Genomic DNA, 25,744 nt, shown 5'->3' on the forward strand with positions numbered 1-25,744 from the left:
GACAAATTTTGCCTCCCGGCATCTGCAGAAACAGAGCTGCATTACTGGTGACATGAATGTACAGCACGCTACCACTCTGCTGTGTGCTGTGGTGGTAAGAAGTTGCTAGGTTACCCTGAGCATCAGTAATTCAGGGAACAATGCACTCATATCTTTTCTTTTCTTTCTGTTTTGGAAAAAAAAATAGATATAATAAAAAAAATAGGTATTGATGGAAATACAGTGTGGCACTGAAGTAATTTTGCAGGGGAGGGATGAGAGGAAAGGGGTCTTTCATCTCCCTGACAGCAGTTTACTTTGTGTTGTGACTTACAGAGGGCAATGGCAGGACAGCTCACCGGGATGTCAGTCTGAAGGAGAATATGCTGACCGCTCATGTGCCCTAGCAACTGCTTCTCGAGTCGGCCTCTCCAAACAGCAGAACCACCGCTGTTCTGAGTGATATCAACTGGTCCTGCCGAAGCCCTGTGACAGTTCTAGCGATGTCTGAGCTTGGGATGGAAGAAAACCTGCCCTTTCATGCTGCAGAACAAATCTGACAGATCAAGAGGAGGATCTTGGCCTGCTGGCACTGTGACTCCAGCTTTATTATTCTTATTATCGTCCTTCTGCTCATAGATAATGTTATAATTTACAGTCAGGCATTGTGCGGCCCAGATGATTGATGTCACTTGGGCATGAATAACTATTTCAGTAGGCTTAATAATGGAACTTCAGTGAAAGTCAGCATGGTGGGGGGCGGGGGGACCTCTTTTCTAAGAGCAGCCTTTGAGTCACTATTCAGTATGATAAACTGAAGTTCCAGGAACCTGTGGCTAATGGCCATGATCCAGCTTGAGTTTCAGGGGGCTTAAAGCTGCAATCCTACACTCACTTGGGAGAAAGTCCAACTGAACTCAGTTGTATATACTGAGTATACTATATATAAATATACATAGGATTGGGCTGCATGGGCATGCCTAACTGTGTTGGATGATGTTTGGTGTCCTTCAAACAACCTGAAGCATTCAGACAGTGCAGGACTTGGATGATTTGGAGCTGATCCATATAGAAATCAGAAGGGTGTTTTCTCCTTTTAAAGGCACAAAAGCAAGATCCTCTCCAGGCTTATACAAATTATCATGCAATAGTGTGTCTATGAGAGTCAGTGTGGTGTAGTGGTTAGAGTGTTGGACTAGGACTCGGGAGATTGGGGTTCTAGTCCCCATTCAGTCATGAAGCTCACTGGGTGACTTTGGACCAGTCACTGGCTCTCAGCATAATCTACCTCACAGGGTTGTTGTGAGGATAAAATGGGGAGGAGGACAATGTAAGCCACCTTGGGTTCCTTGCAAGTGTAAAAAAAAGTGGGATGTAAGTGCAACAACAATAACAACAACACAATCTTGGGGCTTACTCCTAGGAAGATGGGTATAAGATTGCAGCCTTAGCCTTTGATCATAAAGTCTATTTAACACAGCCATCAGTTAAAAACAATGCCCACCAGCTAATTAGGTACAGAAATTAGTAAGATATGCATATGTGGACAGGTGCAGAGAATTAGCAATTAAAACAAATAAAGAAAATAGCTAGGGGGTGATCCAATGAGTCCCTTGCAGATGCTCTTAGATATACATAGCTCCACTTGTGGGAAGGATGATAGAATGGAAGGGAAACTCCTGTACACAGAGCATCACTCACGGGCGGTGGCAAGGAAGGGGTTTTTGAAGATCATGCCTTAGGATTTATTGAATTAGGATGCACTCCTATACACACTTAGCTGGGATGAAGTCCCACTGAACTTATTGGGGCTTTCTGAGTAGGGATGGGTAAATGGGCCATGTTTGAGATCACCAGAATTCTCCGAACAACAGCTTGCCACTCATCTGGGGGCCGATTCCCATTTACTATCACTGCTCACTGCACAAATGGGAAAATTGCACAAACCAAGCAGCGAACAAACATGAAATTTGCACAAATTTCCTCCATAGACTAAAATGGGGCTAATTCATTCTACAGGGGAAATCTGTGCAAATTGAACAGGGAAAAATTGTGCAATTGAAACATGAGCACATGTTCAGTAGTTTATGAACATTTTTGGCAGGCATGTGCTCGCAATTGCACTCAGAGCTATGAAGAACATATGACTGCATGCTTTGTGAACAAAATGAAATTCTCATGCATCCCTACTTCTGAATAGACATGCATTTACAGTGTTTGTGGTCCTTTCACTGCAGCAAATACATTTTGCAATACATACACTAGCAAAAATGTTCAGGAACAATATGAAAATATATTTGCTACTTAGTATGTTTTGATGGATGGACAATATGGTGATGATCCAGCACTGAGGTTAGCATGCTTAACTCCATTTAAATCAATGATCTAAAACCTTTAAAAAAAAAAAATGTGATCTGTGTTTAGTGGTTATATAGCATTTATAATAATGAGATTAAGCAGCTTGAATCTCATTACCAAAGCAGGGATCTCATAGAGCTTTCAAATAGTTACATAACAAAATCAACATAACCCCTTCCTGTCCCCTTTTGGGAGTGGGAGAAGATTGACAGCATAAGCTAAGAGGCTGCTTCATCTCATAAAGAAAAGCAAGAAACTGGATGTTTTAATCGTGATTGTGATGGAATGCATTACTTAGGAGACCAAGGTGTAGGCCACGTTATCCATGTCCTTAAGTTGATATTAGAGTCAATACAGGAAATTCCAACTTCCAAGAGATGTTATTCACTGGGGATATCTGTTGACATTCTGCAAAACAAACTAGAAGCGTTCTTAAACAGATGAGTATAACATTCAAATTAAAAATTGGCCAACTTTCTTCCTTCTTAGCAAGTACCTTTTCTAAATAGCACAAAGAACTTTACACAAGCCGTATGAAAGAACCTCTCCATTTAATTAATACCGGCAGCAATATCCCATCAGTGTTACGTATAGCAGCCTGGTGAGATGCTGCTGAGTCAACCTAGTTCCAGAATTCACCTTGTTTGCTAATACAGTGGACAGGCTTTGAGATATCATCATTTCATTCTTGCAATATGGCAGAAATGTCTCCTGTTTTATTATTGTTGTGCATGTGTATCCTGTGTAGTCATCGTCATCATGTACGGTAGGCTCTTTCTCTTAAAGGTGGCCTAGTAATATTTTCAGCACATAAATAAGCACCTTCAGTTTCCGATAAGGATTCTAGTCACAGGAAGAACGAGCACAGCAGACAGACAGATGAGATATTATCCCACTTTGTGCTGTAAACTAGTATAGTCCCCATTGAAACATTACACCCATAGCAAAGCTTCCTTTCCCTTAGGAATCCCCGTAGTCTACAATTAGAGAAAGTATGGGAAACTCGGCTGGGTTAGATGGAAAGAGCATATGGTTTATGCCCTCCACTTACATCCCCATACTGTTTGGGGATCTGTGCCCAATATGTGTTCCAGATTCTTTAAAAAAATGAACCAGCAATTTACAGTGCAATCCTATATGTGCCTACTTAGAAGTAAGTCCCATTGAGTTCAATGGGATTACTCCCAGGAAAGTAGGTATAAGATTGCAGTTTTAGTTCAGTAGAAGCCAATAAGATTAAAATGGAAGGAAGCCCATTTAAATGGTTTGGGGGCTGTAACCGGTGAAAGCAAATTCCATAAAGCAATGAATTGCTCATTTTCATGCCAGGTGAAGAGCTTTATAATCTCCCAGGTATTTTAGTTTTTTATTTTGTTTTTATCTGGTATTGGATTTTAAACTTTTGCACTGCTGCTAGCTTCTGTTTGGTTATTTTTATTTTTATATTGTATTGTTAAGCTTTTAACCTTTATACTATCTTTTATAATCTGTATTCTATTGTCTGGTATTTTATGATTTTAATTGTTGTGAGCCACCCAGAGAGCTTCAGCTATTGGGCAGTATAAAAATGTAATCAATAAATAATAAAATAAATAAATATACATCTGTCTTTTCTGTGCCACTCTCTCACACTGACAGGACACAACTTTTCAGTTCTTGCTCAAAAGTATAAAACTAAGAATGGATTGATCTTTCCAATTTGTTTTCTCTTTGTTTTTCATTTTTCCAATCATAAGTTTAGTTTGAGAATTTTTGTCCCAAACTTTGAGATTTTTTTAAAGTTCACACAAAAATTTATCAAAATTTTTGTGCACATTTGTCCTAATACATGCATTTTTATTAATTTTGCCTAATATAAATTTTTCACGGCCAATTTTCCTACTACACTATGTTTTTGAATGTCATTTCTCCTAACATATGCATTTTTGTATGCATTTTTTGATTGGAGAACTCCATTACAAAATGGAGGGAGCAATCCTATGGCCACTAGACAGTGGCTGGACGGCCATAGGATATGTTGTTTTCTGGGAACCAAACTCAGAGTCTGCGCTCTGAGGTTGGTTCCCGGAGAACCGACCTCAGCCCCATCCTCCATGCTTGGAAGAGGAGCATAGAGCAGCCGAAAAGAGGCTTGGCTGGGGCATTCCGGGGCGGGGAGGGCGGAAATGCCTGTACGACACATCCTATGTGTCGTGCAGCAGCCTCCTTCCCGCTCTGTCCTACTGCAGCTAGACAATCAGCTGCCTAGCCAAAAATGCAGGGCAGGAGGAGCGCAGAGGGAATGATCCCCTCCGTGCTTCACCTGCCCTGCTTTGGATAGGCAGTCACCTCTGAGTTCGGAGGTGGACGCCTATCTGGATAGGATTGCGCCCTAAGAGAATTTCAATTTTGAAAAGATAACTGGGTTTCTGGTTTGAGTAGTGGTTCAAAATTAGGTTTGTTCACTTTACAATGTGAGCTTAAAGAATTTCTCCCCCATCCAGGGGAAGAAACAGGTTTATTCTTTTTTATTATTATTAGCTACTTTACATTATCTGTAGCTCTGTCCCAAAAGCCATTATACTGAAGTAGCATTTCATGGCATGAAAAAACCCTACCTAAATACAGAACACACAGGAAAGAATCTAGCTTAGACATGATGTACTAGATTTCCACATGCAGCAATGACATTGTGGTTGAGAATGGGACTTAGTTTGTAAAGAAAGGAAACATTTCACTTCTTAATTAAAATGTGGAAACTCTTGCATCAAAATGAGACAGCCTCTGGCAAACAGAGAACAAGCCATTTCAAACAGCCTTAAAGGGGTCTCTCTCTCTCAGCTACTAGCAGAGCAAGAAATCTTCCACAAGGACGATTTGTCCTGCAACCATGTATCCCTTGTAGACCATGGGAATGCTGTAGACATCATATACCTCAACTTCAGCAAAGCTTTCGGCAAAGTGCCCCATGATATCCTGATGAACAAACTAGCTCAAAGTGGGCTAGATGAAACAACGATCCGGTGGATCCACAGCTGGCTACAGAATCGGACTCAAAGAGTGCTTATCAATGGGACCTTCTCAAACTGGGCAGAGGTAACGAGCGGGGTACCACAGAGCTCAGTCCTGGGCCCAGTGCTCTTCAACATTTTTATTAATGACTTGGAGGAGAAGGTGCAGGGAATGCTGATCAAATTTGCAGATGACACCAAATTCGGCAGGATAGCTAATACCTTGGAAGACAGAAACAAAATTCAAAGTGATCTGGATAGACTGGAGCGCTGGGCAGAAAACAGCAGAATGACATTTAATAGGGATAAATGCCAAGTTCTGCACCTAGGAAAAAGAAACCAAATGCACAGTTACAAGATGGGGGATACGTGGCTCAGCCACACTACAAGCGAGAAAGATCTTGGAATTGTTGTCGATCACAAGCTGAATATGAGCCAACAATGTGATGTGGCTGCAAAAAAGGCAAATGCTATTTTGGGCTGCATTAAGAGAAGCATAGCTTCCAAATCCTGGGAAGTACTAGTTCCCCCCTACTCAGCACTGGTTAGGCCTCATCTGGAGTACTGTGTCCAGTTCTGGGCACCACACTTTAAGAAGGATGCAGACAAACTGGAAAGGGTTCAGAGGAGGGCAACAAAGATGATCAGGGGACTGGAAACAAAGCCCTATGAAGAGAGACTGAAAGAACTGGGCATGTTTAGCCTTGAGAAGAGAAGACTGAGGGGAGATATGATAGCACTCTTCAAGTACTTGAAAGGTTGTCACAGAGAAGAAGGCCAGGATCTCTTCTTGATCATCCCAGAGTGCAGGACACGGAATAATGGGCTCAAGTTACAGGAAGCCAGATTCCGGCTGAACATCAGGAAAAACTTCCTGACTGTTAGAGCAATACGACAATGGAACCAATTACCTAGGGAGGTGGTGGGCTCTCCCACACTAGAGGCGCTCAAGACGAGGCTGGACAGCCATTTGTCAGGGATGCTCTGACTTGGATTCCTGCATTGAGCAGGGGGTTGGACTCGATGGCCTTGTAGGCCCCTTCCAACCCTACTATTCTATGATTCTATGATTCTATCTACAAGTGAGCTCCCGATGCAAAAACAGCCTTATTCCTTGCTCCTCAGATACCTCCGAGCTTGTATATCCAGTTCTCATTTTAACATGTAGCAAGTTATAATCTGGAATGATATGGACTAGTAACCAGATCAACCAGCCACAGAGTTCCACCATTGTACCTCAGTGGTATAGCAGACCTATGCAGAAGTAAGTCCCACTGTGTTCAGAGGGTTTACTACTTAGTAGGTGTGTTATGGATTGCAACCTGGGTATGGTTCTGGCTATTTTTTTTATCGCATATGACTGTCACTGATCACAGATAAACCTATACCATGGATATAGTATTATCACTGTTGTTTCCATTCTGCAGATGTGGAACTGAGCCTGAGATTAAGGCTGCAATCCATAACACACTTACCTGGGAATAAAACCCATTGAGCTCAGTGGGACTTACTTCTGAGAAGACATGCCTAGGATTGCAATGTAATAATTTGCCTAAGGCTGTTGGGATGGGTAGCATTTGAACTCTGCATTGAACACAGACAATTATGATTCTCAATCCAGGGGGTGGTCATTATTCTGGAATAATTAATTTGGGGTACAAGGGGGTGAACTTGCTTATGAGGCATTTGTTCATCAATTTAAATATTAAAGAGCTGACTCCATAATAGAAAATATAAAGTCACAGGGTCAAATTACACTTGCAAAAGCCAGCCATTATAATCTCTCTATTGGAATGCATCACAGATGCAGAACTCCAGGCCCAGAAGCAAAATCCAGCCCCTGAGGGTTCTTCAGAAGGTCATGCCCCTTTCCCCTGCCCCCCCCCACCCAAAATCCAACATTTGGTGGTTTCCCGAAAGTTTTTCCCCCCATCTAAAAGGTTGAAATGCCTATCTTAAGACTTAGGGCGCAATCCTACGCATGTTTAAACAGAAAAAGTCCTACAACTCCCAGCATTCCCCAGCCATCATGGCAGGCTAGGGAATGCTGGGAGTTGTAAGACACCGCCCCTCTAAACATGCATAGGTTTGCATCCTTAGTTACTGGCAGTAAGAAAACCAAACTAAAATATGCTGGTATTTTTGGATCCACCGTCCCCGTCCCCCCATCCCCATTCTAAGAGGTTGAAATGCCTCTCCTAAGGCATTAAGTTTCGGGCAGTAAGAGCTTTAAGCTACAATATGCTGGTGTTTGGGGCCCTGCCCCTTTTCCCTTGTCCACCCACCCCTGGAATGCCGCCCCTGAGAGTCCTCCGAAATGGAATTTGGCCACCCAGGCTGAAATAGGTTCTGCTCCCCCAGATTACATACTAACTGTGCTAGGTGCTGATCAAGCGTAGCCACTGGTGCCATGAGGACAGGATTTAGAGCAGAGGCCCAGGGTGCCCGTGGTCATTGCTATCTAAATTGGGGGAGGGGGAGATGTAAGACCACTCGAAGTAAGTGATTCACACGACCATCTGAAAAGGGGAGCCACAATAAGACCATTAAGTCCAGGATTTGGAGCAGAGGCCCAGGGCGCCCATTAGTAGAATACACAGGAAGGTCCCCAAATAAAGCATATCCCATTTTGAAGAAATGCTCATTGCCATTTAAACTGGGGGAGAGGGAGATGTAAGACCACCCGAGGTAAGTGATTCACATGACCATCTGAAAAGGGGAACCCCAATAAGACCATTAAGTCCAGCATTTACAGTTACCTTGGTGTAATGGAAATCAGGGGGAAAACCTGAAATTATTGTATAAGATGAATAATTATATAATAATAAATAATATTAATATTGTTATTAATAATAGAAATGAATGCCATTATTATTATTTCAACAGCAACAAATAATAATAATAATAATAATAGAAATGAATGCCATTATTATTATTATTATTATTTCAACAGCAACAAAAGCAATCTGCCCGGAGAATAACAACAGCATGCGCTGCTCTTTCTCGAGACAGGCTACGAACTTGACCTTCCAGAGCACGTAGTCCTGCATAGCAACCCTCTGGCTTCCCTCCCCTGCTTTCAGAGGGCTCGTGAGTGCTCCATTCAGGGGAATCGGCTCTGGGGAAGCGTGTTCCAAACCATCCGAGCGCTGAGACCCGACGCGCACAGCCTGGGCTGGGCGGGAGGGAGTGTCTCCGCACGCATGCCGGAGAGACTCCCTGCGTATTTGACCTAATCCAAAGGCGGAATCAGCGGCAAGGGAGAGAAGGGGTGAGACGCCGGGCGCACGCAAGAGCTCATGAGTCGATTTGCATCCTCTCCGAGGATTGGTTACTGGATTTGAGGGCGTGTCACGAAGGACCTCTCTCCTCTCCCCCCCCCCCCTTCTCTTGTTGATTTGAAAGGGCGTTTCTCACCCCCGGCGAAACTGTGAGCGGGAGGCGAGCAATGTTCTCCAAGCCCGCTAGGGGGAGCGGCGCCCCGATTTTGTTGTCCTTTCCCACGCCTCTCCCTCGCCCCGTATTCATTCGTACAAAAAATGGTAATGAAAGAGTAACCCAGTGAACGGCTTCCACGTCTAAAAACCAGCCCTTTTTTAAAAAGTCTCTCCGTGTGCGGAGGGGGAGGCGGAGGGGGAGGGGGGCTCATAAATTAATATGAATAGTTCTACGTAGACGGAACCAGCAAATGTGTGCGTCAGTAATGCCGAAGGCGGAGGCTAGGGTGGGAGGGAGGGGAGGAATATATCATTACAGTTACAAACACACACAATACAGCTACGGCAATAGGCACAGTGGACATGCGCACAGAGGCATACGCCAGCAAAAGCTGGCATAAAAGTGTGAATGCAATCAAAGCCTCTTACTTGGAGGTCCAGTTCTAGATAGTAGTATTGGCAGTGCAGTCTGGTGGCTCCGAAGTCGGGGTGTGTGCGTGTGTGAATCCGCTCAGGGTGGCAGTCAGAGCCAGTCAGAACTCTAAAGGAGTTATCCAAGGTGCTGAACCCAATCCCCCAAATAGATTCAGCACCTTGAATAGCTCCTTTAGAGTTCGGACTGGCTCTGACTGAAACCCAGAACGGATTTCCCGCCCCACTGACATCGGAGCCACCAGCCTCCACCGACTATGGGGTTTATTCAAAGTCAGCATTCTCCCAGTATCTGTCATCTTCTGCTTTTTTTTACACCCATGACTATAACTACACCCTCACAACACACCGAAACACTCATGCATGGATGGAATTTGCAATACACGCCCTCTCCGTTAATCATGAATATAATATACGGTGGTCCAAATAATCGAAATTAATTAAAGTGAAAGGAACCCGGAGGGAAAGTTGTCTTGTGTGTGTGTGTGTGAGTGTATGTGTGCAAAAAGTGAATACACGCTGACACCCCAGGAATACTTATTTATTTCAAAGGACGTTATTTCACTGCGAAGTATAAGCATAGTTAAAATTAGAGGTCGCACAGCCCTATGTTACGCATGTTTGTTCTACGGGGTTCATTTGGTTAATTCCCATGCAAGTGTGTTTAGAATTTCAACTTTAGGCTACAATACTATCCCCGTTTTACCTAGGAGTAAGCCCGATTGAACTAAATGGGATGTACTTCTGAGTAAGCGTGGCTAGGAGTACCCTGTTAGGATTTCACTGGGCACGATCCAGCCAGTGTTTGGGACTTTTAAGTCCCATTGATTTCGGGAGGAGAATTAAGGACATGCTTTCACATCTGTCTCTTTGCGATCAAGGGAACTTAAAAGTGTTTAACTTTTGGCTGGATCGTGCTCAGTGTATTTAGTATCTAGGCGTTACTGTGCGAGCCTTGTTTTTTAAAAAGCAATTCATCCCATTGATTTTAATTCCAGAAGGGCAGCTGCATTAATCTCTTCTAGCAAAAGGACAGGAGTGCTGTGTGATAACTGATTTCGTATGTCACTGACTTTCAGCAGATGCCCAGAACGCAAGGAAAAAAAAAACAAGTTAGATTTTGAGTTGCGACTGTAGGACTACTTGAGAATTCCTTTGAACGTGTTGGAATAGACCACAGAAAAGCTGGGTCGTTTTATCGAGAGTGAGAGGGGACGGGAAATAGAAATTTAATTTAAAATTCTATCACCTTAAGGTTACAATTCTATGCACGCTTACTTGGAAGTAAGTCCCATTGAACTCAGTGGGACTTTCCTCCGAGTAAAACCCGCAAAGGGATCAGGCCGCAGGCCGCCAGCGGCTGAAATCCAACCGCAAGGGCTTAAGGGGCTTGTGGATCGAGCCGCCTGTAGTTTTCGAATGCTTTTTTTAGGGGGTGATTTTGGTGGAAGAAGGAATGATTAAATTATATACCCCATCGCAAGAAGAACAGCCTTTTTATTTGCAATTCTGTTCAAATATAGAACTGTCCCCATTCTTGCTAAACGGTTTCCGAGATTGCGGGTGGAAGATGCGAGATTCAGGTTCGGGCGAAATTGAGCCATCCAAATCTCCTATACCTTGTTCCTGCATTCTCGCTGTCCTTCGGGGTTCCTTTGCTCTGCACGCAACAAGCAGATGTATGTGCTCAGAATTTATGACTATAGGCGTTTGAATATTGCTATCTACGGAGGGGGAACGCGACACCTACATCTCCAGGTCATTTTAGAGGTTGTCTCATTGTCATCTGAATTCTGCATTCCCTTTTATGTTGTTCTAGTTTCTCTTCTCGTTACTCGCAGAGGGCATGGCAACCACCTTTTATTATACCACCTTATACAACGTGGCAGCTGGAAGGGACGTCCTGTGTTGAGTCTAATGGAAGTTACTTTCAAGTCAGGGTGGGATCCTAAAGATATTTACCTGGCAGTGAACTTCACTGAAATTCATGGGACTTACTTCCGAGTAAGTGTGTTTGGGATTGGGATGCCAGTGGCGTTCATCTCCAGATAACTGGCCATTCAAAGCAGCGCAGTAACTTCAAAGGCGGTTCCACTGCAACCTGTCTCAGAAAATACTGTCTTTAGGCTGCAAGGGCAGAACATAAGCGAATATATTGACTATTGCTTCGTCAAAGCTGGGAATGATCCAGCCAAAGCGAAGCACTTTGAGGTCCCATTGATTCCAACGGGGCAGGTGAGCACGTGGTTGACGTCCTCCCATTAAAATGAATGGACCTTACAAGCGCTGGGCTTTGGTTGAATCGAGCCCTTTATTTTGCAATATTTTGTTATTATCTTTCCAAAAGCCGAGTGGGTGTTCCCCCCTCCCCCCTCCCCCTCCCCCTCTCCCTCTCCCTCCCCCGTTTTTAACTGTTTAAATTATAAATAGTACAATGTCAGATTTTATACATATACAATTTTACAATCATTCACAATATTATTCCCGTGAATTGATAATTAATTACTTGGATTGCCTCTTAACTTTACATCGCCTTTCCTCTTTGCAATGTTCCCAACAGATTGCACAAGGATTTTCCAAGACGTAACAAAAATAGACCACTTTTCCATAAAACTTTTCTTCTCTGTCTGCCCCTCTAATTCTAATAATATTTGTGAGTTTCAGCATGAATGTCAGTTCTCAGACCCTCTTCACCCAGTCTTCAAGCGATCGCTAAGAATCCTTTTTTATACAGGAAGTGTAATAGGATGTCATTTACATTTAAGAGCGATAAGAGTCAAAGTCTCCTATATCTAAGCAACACAACTCAAGAGAAACAAACTCAGTGGAGGTTCCTGTACCAGGTAAGTATGATTAGCACGGGGGGGGGGGTGTAGTGGTAGGAACACCTGTACAAAATGCTTGTATGATCCAACAACCTAGATCATAATAGTTTAGAAGTGGGATGTTTGAAATGTAGCAGACGTGCTGCGGTCGGATCCTAAGCCTGTTTATTCGGAAGTAAGTCCCTTGGATTTCAGTTAGGCTTCCTCCCAGACAAGGCGAATTTCAGATGACAGCTTTACTTGGAAGCGACCCGGTCATTTCAAGGGTGCTTGCCTCCCAAGTTGTGTGAGCAACACAGCAAAGCAACTCAATGCATATATATATATATATATATATACCCATTAAAACGTCTGTTCTCCTGGCACAAAAGTTGTCGGGATGAGGCACTTACTTGGGCTATGTTCCACTGAATTCAGTGGGACTTAATCCGCACTAAAGATGCATAGGATCGGGCACAAATCTTCCTCTGGGTGGGTGAGGTGGATGGATGGAAGTTGGTGCACTGGATTCCTCGAAACATACTTTTATGCAAATATCTTTTGTGTTTGTTTTTACGGATGGGATATAAAAGTAGCAGACTAATTATTTTGTCTTTTTTTCCTTCTTTCTTCATGACCTTTTGTAGGCAAGAGTTTACTCCTTCGGCTGTATGAACTGTATTTTTATGTGTGGATTGAGGATAAAATCAGGTGAGGAATTGTTACCTGATCACAGGAATTCTGTGTGGAAATGTTAAGGAAACAACCTGACTACTGAACATAACTGTTCGATATAAATTAGAGGGGCCATTATAAGTTTTGCAAAATATACATCAATAACGACAATCGGACCATAATTATTTTTTTAGTGATTTGTCCCCCAAGGGAGTGGTTAATTTTAGTATTTATTTCACGCACACTATTGGCAAGTTGCTTTATTGACAGCGAGGTCCTATAAATTTACTCGGAATAAGATCCAACTGTAGTCAGTGGAGTTTATATTCCCAATTAAGTCCAGGTTTGCCGTCCGAGTACAGTGACATTATGTTACTGCAATCCTAACCTCCCTTACTAGGAAGCAAGCCCCATTGATCCCAGTGGGACTTACTTGCGAAAATCCTATGCCTGCCTACTCAGAAGACCCATTGAGTTCAATAGCACTTACTCCCAGGAAACTGTGTAGGAATGCAGCCTAAATGGGCTAATGATAGGGCACTATCGGTGCAATCCTATGCATGACTACTCAGAAGGGGTGCGTAGGATTGCAGAATAACTGTATTCTGGATCAAGACGTCATATCAGGGTTTCCATTATAATAACTGTTGTGTGATTCGTTTCTCTGCCAGGATAATAGAGGGTTCTAATAATAACAACAATAATAGTAATATTTGTCAGAGGTTATAAAATGCAAATAATTGGACTCAGAAATTATATATAATACATCTTCCCAGTCGTTTGATTACAGATTTTCATTGGGTTTTGAACCCCACTCCAAACCTCCTTAGGACTCCTTCTTTTCAAACAGGCTATTTTCCCCGCGTCGTAAAGTTAATGTGACGCCCAAACCTGCTAGGCACAAAATCAGACAGAGCCCTTCGCCCATCTTCGAATTTTTAAAACCTTAGGACCTGTATTTGCCGGTGACGTTTTCTCCAAAGTCACCCGCTCTTTGAGAACTTCCACACCGCCGCTTTACCGGCGCTGTCAGCCAGGTTGCTGTCACCCTTCCGAGGTGCTGAAGTTAGACGTGAAGTTTTGGCCGTAGCAAAATAACTCCGAAATTTTGCTGAATAACTCTGAAATGTTGATGAATCTCTTTAATTAGCACCCTGCCGAAGTGGATTGTAATCCTAAATTATTCCTGGAATTGGGCTGACATTGGGGGGAGGGGCAGTTCGCTCACTTCTGTTCTCTGCGGGGCATTGGAGTCGGTCGTGGGGGGGAGTTGAACCTCTTGCAAATGTGAATGTTTGGGGAATGTCTGTAGGGAGAATAGGAATTGGCACCTGAAGAATTCTGCTTTGGAGGTGTGGATAAGGAGAAGTCACAGAAGTGAAGCTTGAATACAAGGGCAGGCAAAATTGGCCCCCAGACCTCCCGAAGTTGCCCATCCCTGTTTGAATAGTACAAGAGAGGAACAAATTCTTCTGTGGGGCGAATGAGATCCTGAAACCTCCCAAAAATATCCCCACTTCCATCCTTTCCAAGATGTGCAACCCAAACCTATGCATGTCTTCTAGGAAGTACGTCCGGCTGTATTCGGTGGGCCTTTTGCCCAGGCAAATGTACCTAGGATTTTAACCTGAGTTGAATAGGTCTCGTTGGGTTCTGGTGGGCTACTTTTCTACAGCTCCGAGATTCGGATCAGCCAGCTGCAATCCTGTGTAACACTTACTTGCGATTAAATGCCCTTGATCATGCATAGGATGGGGCTGTAGGACCTTAAGTTTGGGAAAACTGCTCCTTCTTCTGCATAGGGCACCTCGGGGCTTAACCGTGTAGTGGCCAATTATGAGTAATTTAAGCCATTATCGCCACTATTGGAAGCCGTGTGTGTGTGTGTGTGTGTGTATGCGCGTGCGTGTGTTTCAGATAGGTTTTCGACACCCTCAAAGCCCCCTTCCCAATCTGTTAGGCCAGAGGTGCCAGAATTCAAGTCGATTGAATCTCAGTGCCCACAAAGCTGCTGGAAGGGCTGACATGCAATTTCTTTGGCTGAACTCCTTTGTGGATCGATGATTATATTTACGGGGAAGGAGGATTATTCACAGGGCATATAAACAGGGCTGTGGTTCCAACCATCAATGGGGCTGTGACACGCTAATCAAGCTGTAATTCTAGAAAAGTTTCTTGTGGCCCTATCCAATACACACTTATTTGTGCATTACTTGGAAGAAAGTCCCGTTGAACTCAGTGGGACTTACACCCGAGCAGACATACATAGTACATACCCATGTACTTGGAAGTAAGTCCCACTGCTGTCAGAAGAAGCAATCTCCGCCATATAAGAGTACTCAGGTTCATAACTTCTCTTGGAAGCAGCTTCCACTGCAATAAATGCACCCACAGAATTAGGGATGGGTGGAGTGAGTTGTTAGGGTTAGAGAACTGATATGTTTCGTGACTGTTGAGCAAATGCCCTTGAAGAAGGAAAGTTCTCCTGAAGTCAGCCCAACTCATTTCCAAATCGAGGCCTTGAGGAGTGGAGAGTTCCTGTGAAATCCTGTACCTGTCTATTCAGAAATAAGGCCCGCTGAGTTCAATGGGACTTGAGCCCAGGTAAGCGTGTTTAGGACTGCAGCCTTGATCACTCCCACCAAAGAACAGAGCTATTCTTTTCAAGCTTTTCGGGGATCTCGAGGAGAGACTGCACGATCCACAGTGGAGGCTGGTGTCTCCGATTTCGGTGGAGCTGTGAATCCACTCTGGGTTTCAGTCAGAACCAGCCAGAACTCTAAAGGAGCTATCCGAGCACCGAAATCGGAGACACCAGCCTCCACTGACGGTCCACCTACACAGCAGCTGCTCGGGACCTTGAAATTAACAACGGTCTATTGGCTCAAAATCCCGACGCGCTGAAGGGTCTAAGCGAAAGTAGAACGAAAAGGGATTCTGCCACGAAGTCAAGTCTTTGAATCTCAACCATTCAGGGCTCTCAGTACCTTGAGAGAGAATCCCATCCCTTTCCACGGAGCGCTAGTTCCACTAAAACCAACTGGATTTAAACTGATTCAAAATCCAGCATTTTAGCTCATGTGGGCTGTAAATCGGCCGTGTCCTAAAGGTTAAAACAGTGGACGGGATTCCTCCAAAGTTAAGTAGGTTCTTAAGACCTGTTGATTTCCATAGGAGGGTTATTTTATTTATTTATTTATTTATTTATTTAATTTACAGCAGGCTCCCCCCCACACACACACACACACACTTGAAATTGGGTTGAACGTTGCTTCACTTTGGATGGCTCGTGCTTTATTTATTTATACACGCTCCTCATCCCAAAATGTGGCCAGTAATAACGTTGCTTATCTGCTTTAGAAAACAACAAAGCCGCAGATTAAAAAAAATAAAAAATAAAAACATCTGATTCTGAATGGATGTCCTGTTCCTTCAAAAATGTTATGCCAGTCATAGTGCAATCCTAAGCATGTCTACTCCAAAGTAAGCCCCATTCAAGTATAATGGGACCTACTCCAAGGTAAGTTGGCATAGGATATGGCCGGACTGGTCTGTAGTTTAAGTAACTTTCACAAAGAAGAGAGAGGCGTATGGAACTCTGTTTTCTTTCAGAGCTTCCCCCGGGACACCTGCTAATACAGCCTTTCTCCAACCGGGTGCCCTCCAGATGCGTTGGACTACAACTCCCACCATCCGGGGACGATAGGTGTTGTAGTCCAGCCCGTCTCGGGGGAACCCGGTTGGAGAAGGCTGTTCTGGATGGTCCCGGTCTTGTCGATCTCCTCGAAGTTCCTTAGCAAATCCCTTCATTGGGGTAAAAAATGGGACGAGGTAGAACCGGAACCATCAGGTCGCTTACCTGAAAGTAAGCCACGTGGAAATCCATGCAGCCCTAGTAAGGATTGAGCCCTTCCCCAACCTGCTGCCTTTCAGATGTTTTGGACTACAACTCCCATACTCCCGGTCTATGCTGGCTGGGGCTGATGGGAGTTGCAGTCCAAAATTCCTGGAAGCCACGAGTTTGGGGAAGGCTGCCTTAGAGGTTGGGGAAGGCTTCATTTTTCCAATTAGCAGCGCAATCCTATATGCATGTCTACTCAGAAGTAATCCCCGTTGAAGTAATCATGGGACTTACTCTCAGGGAAGCGAGCACAAAGTCGCAGCCTTAAAGTCTCTAAGTACAAGGGGCATTTGTGCTTGAACTTGGCTTCCTGTCCCTACGGTCCTTTCCCGCGACCGTCGGAAATTGACATGTGCGGAGTAAATAGGTTTTCATTGCTTCCTAAAAAGGCTTCCAAGAGAAGAGTTCTTTTCAGCAAGTAAAAGCAACGATAGCTACGGAACATCCGGTTAGTTCGTTGTAAGTTCTGACTGGATTCCTTTTCTTCCTTCCTCGCCCTTTTATTTAAAAACAGTATTACATTATTATTTTATTTCTTAACAGGAGAAGGGGACGGCAGAGGATGAGATGGCTACATAGCATCACCGATGCAATGAATATGAACTTGAGCACACTCCGGGAGACAGCGGAGGACAGGAAGGCCTGGCGTGCTATGGTCCATGGGGGCACGAAGAGTCGGACACGACTGAACGACTGAATAACAACAACAATTTTATTTCTTGTTATGTTAACTGATTTGTTCTGGGAAAATCATACGATAAAATAACCCTCGGAAAGTATCCGTTTCTTATGCAAAGTTGCAGCGTGAGAAGAAAATAACATCAAAAATGTACAAAAAGTGGTTGGGGAGCTGATGCAAAAAGCTTTATTAAAAACACAAGATTTTATGTATTTATTCGAGGTATTCCTGTTCCACATACACACAGTAATGTCTAAAGGAGCAGTCCAATGCCTGATTACTCAGAAGTAAGTCCTGCAACTGGTCCTTACTCTCTGGTGTGTGTACAAGATTGCAACCCAGGTAGGTTTATGTTTAACTCTGGACTTGAAGGATATTTTGGTTAGTATTGAGGTATAAAGGTGACATCAAACCCCATAAAAGGATGCAGATTACTGACAATAATAATAGTCAACAATTTAATCTACAGTGTCAGAATAATCTAAGTGTTGTAACTGACACTCAGAATAGAGTTGTGCTTTGGTGCTATAGAACTTCCCCATATATATATATATATTTGTACCCTACTTTTCTGGATAGGTTGTTGAAAGTGGCTAACAAACTCTACTAACAAGGTATAACATTTACTTAATTCATGAAAATGGCATATCAATGTAGTGTTGTGGTTAGAGTGTTGGACTGGGACTCAGGAGATCTGGGTTCTAGTCCCCACTCAGTCATGAAGCTCACTTTGGGTCTGTCACGGACTCTCAACCTAGCCTACCCCACACGCTTGTTGTGAGGATAAAATGTAGAGGGGGAGGACCATGTAAACTGCCTTGGTTCCTTGCAAGAGGAAAAAAGGCAGGTGATGAATATAATAAATACATAAATAAATACCAAGCAAATTGGAGCGTCAAGATAGCAATAAAATAAAAGCATCATCAGATCAGAATGTGTATAGATAACACCCTCAGTCACTAAAAACCTGAAGAAGTCTTACCTGCCTTTGGAAAGGCAATCAATGATGGAGCTGGGTGGTTTCCTCTTGGAGGATGGTCCATTATGTAGTTGAAACAAACTGCAGAAAAGGCCGTTTCTCAAGCTTGCTCACTAACCTCTACACAGCAATGGAATACAGTATAAGGCCTTGGACACTAATATTAACACTTGGGCAGGATCATATAGAAGAATGTGGTTGTTACAGTATCCCAATGCTAGACTGTTTAGGACAGGGGTGGGAACCTTTTTCAGTCTACAGGCCAAATTCCTGGGAAATCTCAGGGCTTCATTTTATCTATGGGTATAGTCAAAGGCAGAGTGGGTAGGGCAAAATGCAATCCTTACATGTTTTAAACCTACTCAGAAGTAAGCAGGCCTGAATCAGCAGCACTTTCAAATAGCATTGCAAATACCTAGCCTCTGCATGTCTATTCAGAAGTAAGCATGAGAGGCATGTCTACTCATAATTAAGCAGGACTAAATCACTCAGCAACTTCCTCCCCAGGCCCCACCCCTCTCTTCAGCAGGGAAAAGCTCTTGTCTCTGCTGAGTGCTGAGAAAGCAAGGGAGTCTTTTTTCAGTGCTGAGCAGGGGGAAAGCTCTTATCTCCAATCAGCAACTGATCAGAGACAGGAGCTTTTCCAGCTGGAGAGAGGGCAAGGCCTGGGTAAGAAGCTGGGGTGAGGGTCAGATGGGAACCCCTGTGGGCGGTGCCAGGCCCATGGGCTGGAGGTTTCCCATGCCTAGTATAGGGCTTTAAAGGTCAAAACTAGCCCTTTGAATTGAGCCTGGAAATAAGCTAGTAGCCAACAGAGATAATATATTACCATCATTAGACTTAGATAGTCCAGTCTATGGACACCAGTCAAAAATCTGGCAGTTGCATTTTGAACCAATTAAAGTTCCTGAACGGTCCTCAAAAGAAGCTCCACACAGAGCACATTACAGTAATTTAATCAGGATGTAATTACAGCATAAATGTGTAGCAAGTCCATTCTATTTTCTCTAGAAAAGACCACAGCTGGTATTATCAGCCAAAGCATGTAAAGAATACTCTTACTATCTGTGGATACGTAGGACTAGTGCCAGATCTAGGAGCACCCCTGAGTTTTTAATCCAGAATATCTACTCCCCAATTTCTAGTACCCACAAACAGCAGTCTTTCCATCTTCTTAGATTAAGATTCAGTTTGTTCATCTCCATCTGCTTCAGTACCAATGCCAAATACCACCATAATGGATGACCAAGATCCAGTCTTTATTTAGTCCCACTGCTTCAAGCACATGGGACCTAAACATGCTTAACACCTCTGGTAAAATAAGTGTAATGTAGAGCCTGAACATATAATGTCTACTCAGAGGTAAAGTCCACTGATTTCAATGGAACTAAGTAAACAAGCATGAATAGGATTGTAGTACAAAAAGTACTTAAATTTTGATTGCATCGGTTATGATGGTCTTTAACTGAGCTGCTTCCAGTGGTGCAGTTAGGGAATTTTAGACTCTGGACTTAATTGTCCTATGGCTCCCCCTGCCTTTAGACAGTAATGTGTATTGTTTCACTGACTAAGGAAGCAATCCTATGGACGCTAGTGAGCGGCTAGATGGCCATAGGATATGTTGGGTTCCAGGAACTGATCTCGGAGCCTGCACTCCGTGGTCGGCTCCTGGAGAACCGACCTTCCCCCCTCCCATGCTGCCTCGCAGGCAGCTCAGAATGTCCCCATGCTCCATGCTAGGGGAGGAGCACGGAGCAGTGAAAGCGGGGCATTCCTGGGGGTGTTCCAGGGTGGGGAAGGCGGAAATGCCTGCACGACACATCCTATGTGTCATCTGGCAGCTGCTTCCCCTGCTCCGTATTCCCAAAATTGGCTGTCTAGCTGCAAATGCAGGGTGGTGGAAGTGAGGAGGGGATGATCCCCTCTGTGCTTCTCCTGCCCTGCATTGGATAGGCAGTCACCTCTAAGTTTGGAGGCAGCCGACTATCCCTATAGGATTGCACCCTTAAAAATGGGGTGAGTCAACCATGTTGCATTTGGGAGCCCTTCTACTCATTCTGCTGAATGGGCCTTGAATTTCTACCTCAAAGTCCTGCCCTACTCAATAATTAATTCAGTATTAATTATTCAATATTCAAAGGGCTTGGAAAAAAATAAAAAGCTTGTATAATGTATACATTGTATAATGTAAGGGGGGAACTAGTATGTGGATGTATAAGTTACGTATGTATTCTGAACTTTGTCCCCATGTCAACTAAATTTTTTAGTTGGAATTAAATTGCTAACTGTATGCTTTTTGCTAACGAAATGTCTACACGAAGTTTATTTTTATCCCATCTTTGACACTCTCCCCTATTTTACATGTCAAAGGGAGTACTAAAATTGAATTATAATTATCTATTTATGGACTACACCTGTTGCATTTTTTTTTTAAATAATTACAGTACCCAAATATATAGCAGTGCAAAGTTACATGAACAAAGCCTGCAAACTAAACCTTAGCATTCAAGGTCCCATCTCAATTAATGTTGTAAAATAATTCAATTGGCTATGGAATTTAATGCATAGGAGTTGCTTAGTACCACAAAATACCTGGTAGTCTGCTTTGTTCAGAAGCTGGAATGATGAACACCTCATTTAATTTTAAGATAAGGAGCATAAACCATTGATTGATTGATTGACTGATTGACTGAACACTTACTTGACTATCACCCAAAATATGTTTGTAAGATGCCCACATCTGAGCAAGCTTAATTCACGTTGGGGGTTTTTGTTCAGTCGTTGTGTCCGACTCTTCATGACCCCATTGACCATAGCACGCCAGGCCTTCCTGTCCTCCGCTCTCTCCCGGAGTGTGCTCAAGTCCATATTCATTGCATCGGTGATGCTATCTAGCCATCTTATCCTCTGCCATCCCCGTCTCCTTTTGCCTTCAATCTTTCCCAGCATCAGGGTCTTTTCCAGAGAGTTTTCTCTTCGCATTAGGTGGCCAAAATATTTGAGCTTCAGTATCTGTCCTTCCAATGAGCACTCAGCATTGATTTCCTTTAGGATTGACTGATTGGTCCTCCTTGCAGTCCAGGGGACTCCTAAGAGTCTTCTCCAGCACCGCAGTTCGAACACATCAATTCTTCAGCGCTCAGCCTTCCTTATAGTCCAGCTCTCACAGCCATACGTTACTAATGGGAAAACCATAGCTTTGATTAGATGGACCTTTGTCGGCAAGGTGATGTCTCTGCTTCTTACTATGCTGTCTAGGTTTGCCATAGCTTTCCTCCCAAGGAGCAAGCGCCTTTTAATTTCATGGCTACAGTCACCGTCTGTGGTGATCTTGGAGCCCAAGAAAGTAAAATCTGTCACTGCTTCCATTTCTTCCCCTTCTATATGCCAGGAAGTGATGGGGCCAGATGCCATGATCTTAGGTTTTTTTTTTTTTTAAATGTTAATGCCCTTTACAATGCAATCTTATCAGAATAAGGTTATGATAGCATAGTGATATCGCTGTTGCAATATTAAGTTGGTGTCAGTGCTACAGTAGTGTAAGAGGGGAATTGGGTAGTGATGTGGGGTTGTGGTGATCTCATTCTGATTTCTGTCCTTCCCCAGGGATAGATCCCACTATTCCCACCAGTGTAACTTATACACAAAAAATACCCATCATAACTACACATATAAATATAGCCTGGGTGACTGCCTCCATTCTCCATCTCTGCCAGTCACATTGGAGAGTTACTGTGTCTCTCTTGTTTCTCCACAAGCAACCTTTCCAATACTCACAGAAGCACGGACAGCTAGCATAGTGTCTTAAAGCCAGCATGCTGTTGTGATTAGAATGTTGGGTTAGGATACTTTTCCAAATCTGGTCCCCTCCAGATGTTTTATACTACAATTCCCATTAACCCCAATCAACAAGGCCAATGGTCAGGGGTTATATGGAGGGTACTAGGTTGTGGGACAGGGCTAGAGCAGAGGTCTGGAATGTATGGCCCCACCAGATGTTGTTGGACTGAAACTCCTATCATCCCACACCATTGGCTCTGCTGGCTAGGCCTGATGGGAGTTGTAGTCCAACAAGATCTACAGTGCTACACATTCCCCACCCCTAGACTATGGAGGCCCTGGTTCAAATCCCCACTGAGCCAGGTAGCTCACTGGATGACTTTGGGCCTGTCGCTACAGCCCGTTTCATGCACTGTGTCACTGACTGCATTCCCGACATCACATCCCCTACTGGCCTTGCCCCCTTGCTGTCCAGCATGGATGTCTGCAAAGAGGTTTCTATGTGTTTTACATGATGTAAGCTCCAGCATAAAAGCAGCCATCTTAACTGGGCCATAGGATTGCACTGCCTAGCTTGAATGTGAGACATTCAAGATGTCAAAGAAACACTCTTTGACATCACAAAAAAATGAAACTTTAGAGGAAGTTAAAAGATATACATGGTTATGAGATACTATGCCCCACTAATTCAATTGGATTTATTATTTATTTATCATAGGACATTAATACCTCACTTTTATTCCATCATGGGACTCAAGGTGTCACATATGGGCTTTCCAGGTGGCCTCCTATCTAGGCACTGACTAGAGCCCGATCTGCTTATCTTCAATAAGATGGCTGCATCATGTGCCCTCAAACCATGTTCTGGGACCAATTAACAATTAAGTGCACATGGGACTTCTGCCCTAGTGATAAAAACTGAAATAATGAGGGTTGGAGCTTCCCGTACCTCTCAATTTATATTGAGAAATATTTTAAATATTAATTAATAATAATTTGCAGTCAGAGAGAAGCATTTAATCTGATGAAATCAGCAGTCCTAAGTATGAGATGTCAAGTTATAACCTCCCAAAAGAGAACCTGTCCATATGGGATAACCACTGCTGAAGAACTTGACCACTATTAATGGATATGCCCTTTGCACACCAGTATTAAGGGGGTAAATGGTCAAGCCCTTCAGTGAAAACAAAATGACCAAATAATTGAACTTTGTGGGTAGTACTGAGAATTTCCTGCCAGTGTTGTACTTCTTAGGGATTTTTGCTGTATGAAAACAGAAAATAAGAAGAAACCTGAAGGATTTGTATTACACTTTTTATCTGGAGTCACTATCAGAAGTAGGGATGTACAGATTTTGTAAAATCCATTCCATCTGCATTTCATGGATTGTCAGATGCCTTTTTTTCCATTATTCACTCATTGACGGAATCTAGTTTTGTTTTGTTTTCAGTTTCAGTGTGCAAATTCACTCTTGAAAAAATGCTCAGATCCTGCCAAAATGCACATTTTCATGCCTATGGGGGAAATGGACATTTTGGGCCAGTGGTTTTTAATTTATTTTATGTATTTTCCTATGACTAAATTTGTGTTAAAAAAAAAAAACAGTCTGCAAGTCTGCAGAATCTGTGCAATGTGGGAAAAGCTGATCCACTGTGAAATCTGTTGATTGGATTCATAGAAATCTGAGCTCATTTGATTCCACCGTAGATTTGTCTGACATCCCTAATCAGAGGTGATCTTTGATGGATATGTAAGTTGGTTACATGATTATATTGAACATAATCAATAGCAATCTAATTCTGGTGCCATAAAAAAGCAGCCATGAATGTTTTGTAATAGGACACCCACAGGTAAATATTCCAACTCACAAAGAGTTAATCTAAAATGCCTATACTGAAGTCAGTAGAACAAGCAGCCCATCATAAATATATTCTCTTGGAAGTCCTACTGATTTCCATTTGACCTTATTTCCACATCCAACTGAAGTCAAGGACACAACTGCCATTGATGGTTGTAGACACTTGAGCTACCCTAAGTGAAAGGCAGCTTCACTGAAATCCACAGGACAATTGCAATTAAAGGGGGTTTAGAAATGAAGCGAAAACTGGTTCAAATCCCGTTACTTAGAATAACCCTAGAGCCACTTTCAGAGCACAATGCCATTTTCAAAACACTTTCAAAGCACAATAATTGGCAATATTGCAAACCATATCATTTCCATTTGAAGGTATGGATTTAAAACGTCATTTAAGTCCAGTCTTTTTGCTAGGTGCGCAGCACTGATCCTATATGATTCTTTCACATTCCTTTGCTTTTAATATAAACTATATCTCATTTTTGCTATAAAATGAATTAGGATCCCAGCAATGTGCATTCACTCACAGGGCACCAATCAAAACCATCGAGGTTCACTGTGTTGGCCGTCATTCATCTTACTTTAAGGAAAAGTTTTAACAAGCTATTATGGGAAAGGCTATTCACAGCCACCCATTCTAACAGGTACAGCGACTTCAGTTCACAGAGATGAAACAGGTCAGGGGAGCCTGCTTTGTAGGTCTACAAACACTGTGTGAACTGAAGGAGCGTGGTACAGCCTTCTCCAGGCTATCGAAAAACTTTTTGTTTTAGTAAATGCAAAGCCTTGTGGAAGTTCATGGGAAAGGTCTGCAATGTCAGAATCATGGGCTTTTGGAAATGGCTGGGAAGTATTCAGTCAAGGAATACATAGCTCTGGTATATGGAGCCCCAGGTCTGGGATAACTGTGAGAAACTCTTGCCTCTAGACACAGTGCAGAATAGCTTTCTTAGAACCGTATTCTATTTCAGCAACTGTCTGCAGACTGATGAATCTCAGTTGAAAGGCGACTAGAATTAGCTAATGATCTTGAGCTGTTTGGTTAAGACAGCCTTCTCTAACCTGAAGCCCTCCAGATGTGTTGGACTAAAACTCCCATCATCCACAGCCAGGATGGCCAATTGCCATGCTGGCCAGGGGATTATATGGCAAATCCCACTCTACTATACTAATTCACACAGTACTGTTGCAACTGAACCTTAAGCATGTTTCCTAGGAAATAGATCCCACAGATATGATTGCCTTCATGTCCAGCTTATGCACTTCCCCGGAGCATCTGGTTGGTCACTGGGAAATAGGATGATGATGGACTAGATCAAATTTTGGGCCAGTCCTGGAGCGATCTTATTTAATCTCGCATGTGCAAAGAATTGCAGTCGTTGGGCATGATCCATTGAACAAAGTCTGGCAAAGTCTATTACAATCTGCACTCATCACAACTCTACCAGGTAGGCAAGGCTGAGAGTGACCTCCAAAGGCCACCCAGGTAGCTTTGTGGCTGAATGTTGATTTGAACCTGGATCTGGAATGACACTCTGATGTCTACACCACTGTATCTACCTTGCCAGCAAGATATACTGTAACTCATGGCACCCCTGCATCACAGTTTCTGCAATAACTTAGAAAATGGAGTGAGATCTTCAAATTCAGTTTCAGGCTTTCTAATGGAGGGTTTTTATTGCTGGGCTTAAAACAGAAGTAAATAATGTGCTTTTTGGTTTTGGGATGCACTAGATTACATAAGTGGCAGGCATTTTCTGTAAAAGCTTTCCCTCTCCTCTTGGTAGACAAGTTATGCACATGGAACAGTAGCAAAGTGGTAAAAGCACTACTAGAATTGTGCACTAAATATAACCTGCTGCCTTACTGCTAGCA

The sequence above is a fragment of the Heloderma suspectum genome, chromosome 2, assembly GCF_057233095.1.
Source record: "Heloderma suspectum isolate Gila_16-S chromosome 2, 16-S_ref, whole genome shotgun sequence".
Lineage (NCBI taxonomy): Eukaryota > Metazoa > Chordata > Lepidosauria > Squamata > Helodermatidae > Heloderma > Heloderma suspectum.